A 6873-nucleotide genomic window follows, 5' to 3' on the forward strand; every position below is an offset into this window, starting at 1 on the left:
CTGAGTGAATATACCTGTACGTATTGTTGCCACTGCATTTAAACTTGATAATTCTAAATGGATGTTTGACTTCTATAATTTACTTTTTTTAAAAAAAATAAATTGACCAGGTAGTAAAATAAATGTCTATGAGGTCAATGATGTTCTATAACATTACTTTTGGTCACTCCATACTAAATCTTGAAATGTGTCAAGAAGCATAAACTGACTTAATATTATTGTTGCACCTCCTTTATCAAGTCTTGTTTTACTTTTTTTTAGGCACTCTGTGCATCAGCAACAATGCAAACTATCCGAGCAGCAGACACCAATCAAATAAATAAGTTAATTTTCCGTGAATCAAAGAATGATAGGAAGGTATGCCTTTAATGCAATGAAAACATTTGTTATGATCCCTTGCCTGTGTGATGTGTAGATTGAATTTCACTGTTTTTCATCTTTACTAAAGGTGGTGCTCCAACTAGAAAAGAAGCTTTTTGATTACTTTAACCAAGATGTATTTCGGCAAAACAATGGAGTTGAGGTAGGTATTACCTCTTAAGATGTTGCAAAGGCCACTTTATTTTTGGATAGTGGACTAAAATTAGGAGAAGGTGCTGTTTTAAATGAAGGAAACTGTGTAAAAAAGATACATGCAGTTTTAAAAACAAGTAATTGAAACACATTGTGAGTTATATGTATGATGTTGCCTTATTCAAGCAGTGAGAGAGCATTCCAAACAGAATAGTTTGTGGTCAGGGCAATTTTGCCCAGGTACAATCTTGACTTGATTTTCAATCAGGATCAGTTGTTGTGGGTTTAGGAGGGATCAGGATAACAACAATCACTTTATTGGTTCTCGACCAGGTGGCTGCATCCTTTGATGCAGACAAGACAGCAGAAAGTATACAGCCTGCAAAGAGAAAGGATTCATCCCTCTCTCTCCCGTCTGTGTAGAAACCTAAAAGAAAATTTCCAGTGTCTAGCTACTTTTCCTCTCATTTTCTCTGAAAATTGCTCTCCCTGCAAATACCCTCTTTCAACAAAAAAGTGAAAACCTCATTTCAGCGGCATGGAAAGGGCAAATCCTCAACCAATGAATGAAAGTCTGAGAATTGGTATACCTAAAACCTGGTGTCATTAGCAAAGAATTGGAAGGAGTCTAAAAACAACAACTCATCGACACCTGTGATCCAGATTGGTGCCACAACTGTGCTTTACTGAGATTCTTTTCCTTCAACATTCACAATACGTGTGCCTTGTCATGTCCTTTAGTGTGTCTGTCTATATGTGTTTCGGGAGGTGATGGTCTCGTGGCACTATTGCTAAACTATTAATCGAGAGACACAGGTAATGTCCTGGGGACAACAAGGTGTAGAGCTGGATGAACACAGCAGGCCAAGCAGCATCAGAGGAGCAGGAAAGCTGACGTCTTGGGTCTAGACCCTTCTTCAGAAATGGGGGAGGGGAAAAGGATTTTGAAATAAATAGGTAGAGAGGGGGAGGCGGATAGAAGATTGGTAGAGGAGAAGATAGGTGGAGAGGAGACAGACAGGTCAAAGAGGTGGGGATGGAGCCAGTAGAGGTGAGTGTAGGTGGGGAGGTAGGGAGGAGATAGGTCAGTCCAGGGAGGATGGACAGGTCAAGGGGGCGGGATGAGGCTAGTAGGTAGGAGATGGGGGTGGGGCTTGAGGTGGGAGGAATGGTTAGGGAGGTGGGGACGAGCTGGGCTGGTTTTGGGATGCAGTCGGGGGAGGGGAGATTTTGAAGCTTGTGAAGTCCACATTGATACCATTGGGCTGCAATGTTCCCAAGCGAAATATGTCCTGGGGACCTCAGTTCAAATACCGCCTTGGCAAATGTGGTTGATTCTTAACCTGCCCTCTGGCCAATGAGGGATGGGCAATTAATGCTGGCCTAGCCAGTAATGCCTTCATCCCTTGAATGAATGAAAAAAAAAGTGAATTTAAGGGTTGAGATTTAAGTTATTTATTGCAATCGGTATTTTCTTATTAATAGAAATTACTCGGTGTGCATATTCTTTTAACTTGAATGAGTCAGAGGGGTAAAATTGGACAGTGCAGTGGTTTAATTAAATTTGCACATTTGTGATGATTGCAGGAATAGTCTGACTTGATTTCAAGCCCAGTGAGTCATGACAGTGTGTGTTACAACATTGTTAGCCCTAGAAGCATCCATTAATTCTCTATGCTTGTAAGCAGTCAAGCAAAGTTTGTTTCGTGAAATTTAATTGGCTCGTTGTATTCTTCAAGACTACATCTGACCAGCTATCCAAAGTATCAATATGTGCAGATTTACTGATGTTGTGTTTGTCGTGACAGAATTTTAGATAATCCAGCTCAGTGCTACATGTTCAAGTTGTCTTTTGCAGCATGTTTACTTGGTTAATTTTTAAAAATCATGTTGACTTCACTGGAAATAGAAGTCAGGAAAAACATCTTGCAGGTGACTAAATCGATATTCCCTGTTGCATACTTATACCTAAACTCTCATTTGGCTACAGTGAGTCCACTGAAGCACAAGATCAGAAAATTAATATATTCAGTCGAAAGAGGTCTCATATCACCTTCCAAAACATTTTCTTTGAATATCTTTCCTTTAAATTTCAACTTGTTGCTGTTTGTTAACACTGTTCTACTTTCCTCCTTGTAACTTGATCAGGGTGAAAGGCTTCCATTTGTGAAGTGTCACTCCATCTCCTCTAAATTCTTAATTATTAAATTTAGAAATTTGGGTAAGGCTTTCATAACCATAATGGTGCAACTGAGGCATCAATCCCTCTATGGAGTGGAGATTGGAATAGTTCTCTGACACTCTAAGAAGAGGTACACAATGATACGTCAGAAAATTGTGCCTTTTTTCAAATCCGTTCAGTGAATAGACGGCCATGTTTGTAGGGGACAAGGTATTTAATCCCTAAATGCAAATACTACTGTGCCATTTTAATGGGAATGTTTTGCTTCTCTGCTAGGTGAATACCTAAATTATTCTGTTTCTTTGGAGACTTTCAGACACTATGTATGGTTATGAAAAGCTGTTGTGATCTCAGCTGACAATACTGGGCAAATCAGATCCCAGAGTGAAATCTGGCTTGATGCATCATAATTCTCATTCTTGCATTTAATTACGACGGTGGTTAGACATGGAACATGACAGAAGAATACAAGTTTATTATACAAAAGGAAAAAGAACAAAAAAACTATACATTAGAAAGATCTTAACACAATCAAAAATAAGTAAATATTCAACATTGTTTCCATAATATCCTTTATAGATATCCAGTTATATCCAGTGAATCCCAGTTTGCTGTCATCTTAAATGCTTCAATTTCTCAATTAGTTGATTCTTTTTTTGTTCTGAAGGCCTAGAGACTTCTGTCCAGTACTGAGGGCCTGGATTCCTTTTCAGTTCTCTTGAACTAAACCCTTTCTTTCAGTTCTGACTGGTTGAAAACTTTTACATAAACTATCACAAGTTGGAGACTTCACACAGTCTCACAAGCTGGAGATCTACAAGCTAAGCTTTCGCAATCTGGAGATTTCCACATAACTGACAGATTGCCCTTTTGCTAGGATGAAACTATTCTTCTACACTGAAAACCTGATTCTGAACTGAACTCAAAACTGTTCATCTCTCCTTTAAGACAGATCTCTGCTTTAAAATCCAAATTCCTAAATGATAATAATATATCATAAGCTTTATCGCAAAGTGTTCTCTCCTATATTCCTCTGTTTCCCTTCCTTCCTTTGCTATTTCTCCTTCCCTTTCCTCCACCCTTTTCTCAGTCCAAGACCTACCTGAGATCTGTCATCAGTGGTTTAAATTGGACCATCTGTATTCAGTACAGGTTATACAATTAATCGATCAATTAGTGTTCAGGATTTATCTGGAATCACTTCCACTAGCATTACAGAGAGAGCTGAGGAGAGAAGCATTTGTCCATGTTTCTTTTTTATCATCAACATGAGATCTGACATTTTTATTTAATGCTTCATGAAAGCAAAAGTGAACAACCAGTATCACTTCACAACAGGAGCTAATACTGCCAGAAAAGGGGAAAGTGAAAGGGCATTTAAATCTTTATAAATTGCATGCATTATTTAACCATATATTAATTATTGATATCAAAAAGCTTGCCCCACAAGCAATCATTATCACAATATCAGCTCTCAATTAGCTTTCTGGTCCCCTGCATCTCAAATTTAGAGCGGCAAGCTTTCAGTAGTTTAAGGGACTACATGAAGAAATAACGCTATATTTTAAAGTTTCTCCAATAAAAAGAGTATGATTGGGTCCACAGTTTGTTCTCTCCTTGTTGATTGATTGTTTGCTGTTATGATTTTTTCCGAAGTGACAAAAACAAAATAACCTGTTTCTTTTAGAAGCTACAAAAAGTACATCTTGTTACAGAGTCCTTTTGTATGATTTCAGTTTTAAAACCAAAATAGGATATATATTATATTGGTACAGACATAGTCTACCAAAATTGTACCTTTGGGATATACAGAGCAAGATTCTTGTGAATGTTTCTGTGGCAGGAAGAATGGTTAAGTGGCCTACAGGCTGATTTACACTGTGCAATAGCATTCATAGCAAATCAGAATTGATCCAAACTGAATGTGATAGTTCAGCATTTACACTCACCTTTGCCCTGAAGCAATTCACATGCCAGATGACATCAAACATCAGCCCCTAACTCATGCACTGAGGGTTTCCTCAGGGGCAGCATGTAGCAGAGATTTGGAGGTGACTGTTTACATCAGTCTGACTCTAATCAAAGTGAATCCCAACCGGCTTTAACCAAGCTTCAGGAGGTATGAGTTTTTATCTGAACAAAGATCTGAGTAAATATGTTGGCACCATTTTCGTTGGAGGTTAGAATGTGAAACATTTCCAAATTGAGAACAAATACAAATTGCACTATTGTATAAATGGGGTTAAAGTGCGTGAGTGTCTGCTCTTTCAATCAGCAAAAATTTCCTTGCAGTGATTAAATCACAGGTACATTAGGGGGAACCACAGAATGCCCGATCTGTTCCATGAATGAGAAAGATCTGCCTTTCACTTGTGGAACAAATCAAGTTTAAAGTGTTCTGTTGTTTCTATTCTGGATAATTTTATTTATTTGTTCAGAATTTATTTTCTGAAATAAAACAATTTAAACAATGTAAGTATTCTTTTCATTTTAGGTATTAGAAAGGTGTTTACTATTTCCTCAAAATTTTATATACATTGGTTCAAAATTCTGCAGAGGGCCTCCTTCATTACCTCTGTGGCTAAATGCATCACCTCCTTTACATTGATCTATAAGTACCTGGATGATTTTCATTTAGAACATAATCTCTGCAGTTAACCTCAGTCTCACATGGCCAGGGAGGCAAACATTTGATCAGGATTTGAGATTGTAACTCTTGCTGTGAAAGCCATATAAAAGTAGGTAATTCTGAAAAGACTTCTACTTTTATTTCCGACTTCCAGCATCGATAATATTTTTCCTTTGCTTCCATTAATATAGATATTGGACAAGGGTAGAGATTAGGTTCAGCAATGATGTTCCCTATTGTCTCTTTTGAGTCTGGTCATCTCATATAGAAATGAAGAATGGGAGCTTGGATGGAAAATTAATACTGTGAAAGCAGTAGAATTGCTCCCAAGCTTAGAGATAGAGTAACCTTAATATTGAGAAAAATGGGTGCGGCTGATTTCTTTAAATAATGATGTAGTGCTTCTTTAAAAGTTCCTAGTTAATGAATTGGAAAAATACTATGTCAATATGGTACCTTGATTTGAGGTGAACTGTTACAAGTGTAACTTTCTGTATATTTGCTCTTGAATAATGTTAAGTAAGAACGTGTGTCTAAACCATCAATTGGTTGTAAGTCTAATGGCATTCCTGCATTAGAGTGTGATAAATTAACAGTGTGGCAGGGGAAGAGAGAAGTTAAAATTCTACCATTGTCATATATTTGTGTGATGTTTTCTCACAACACACATGTACGACCATGTGAGTTTAATTACACTCAGAATAACAAAACTGCTGTTCCTTATGACGAATGGCAGCCAGTCTATGCTCAAATGTTATCACATTGATTTACCATGTGATGACTAACTAACTGTATCGTTTAGTTTATTGACTATGAATAAAGCTTGGCATTATACGAACTGAGGCTAATCATTAAGTCCTTGCTTGTGATGATGTTTTAGAGTTTGAGTCTTGATTTACAGTAAAATGGCTGGACATTTTCTGAGACTCTGCATCAACTAACTGCATGACGGTAGCAGAGAAAACACAAAATATGAGAAGCTGAGCTTGCAACGATTTCCTGGTGGTGTGCAATTTTGCAGTTCACAGCATTTTATTGTGAGGCAATGCTTGGTCCATTTCATATTTTGGCCTCACTGTAGTAAAGCTATGTAAATAGGCACTGAATGAGATATGTCTCAGGTTTGCTGGTCATGTTTAGGTGCTCACTTGGATAGGCAGTAAGACTGGGTTGCCTAAGTCTGCATGGTTGATGGGGACAGGGGAGCATATGTCAGGGGAGTGTCTTTGATGCACACAGGGTAGCCTCCAGATGAGGTGCCCCAACCTTCCTTCCTTTCTTCCTGTAGTGATTGTAATGATATCAGCCAAGTGGACCTCATAGAATATGAGTTCCCTGATTGGGGCTGTTAATCTGGTCCAGTCAGTGAGTTCTGGCTGACAGATATAAACAAGAGTGTCAGACCTCCCACCCACGGCCTCCAACCTCATCGTTCCCCAACCTCGCACTGCCGCTTCTATCTCCTTCCCAAAATCCACAAACCTGAATGCCCTGGTCGACCCATTGTCTCCGCCTGCTCCTGCCCCACCGAACTGATCTCCAACTATCT

General features: G+C 38.5%; 1 long non-coding RNA gene across 1 annotated transcript in view; it reads left to right on the top strand.

Annotated features, from left to right (window-relative positions):
• Positions 1–259: 259 nt before the first annotated feature.
• Positions 260–6873, top strand: part of LOC125485567 — an 18378-nt gene continuing 11764 nt past the window's right edge. Inside the window, exons 1-2 of the long non-coding RNA XR_007264276.1 lie at positions 260–357; positions 449–523. This is a non-coding gene — a long non-coding RNA (uncharacterized LOC125485567). The remainder of the gene's footprint in view (positions 358–448; positions 524–6873) is intronic.

The sequence above is a fragment of the Rhincodon typus genome, chromosome 20, assembly GCF_021869965.1.
Source record: "Rhincodon typus isolate 14 chromosome 20, sRhiTyp1.1, whole genome shotgun sequence".
NCBI lineage: Eukaryota > Metazoa > Chordata > Chondrichthyes > Orectolobiformes > Rhincodontidae > Rhincodon > Rhincodon typus.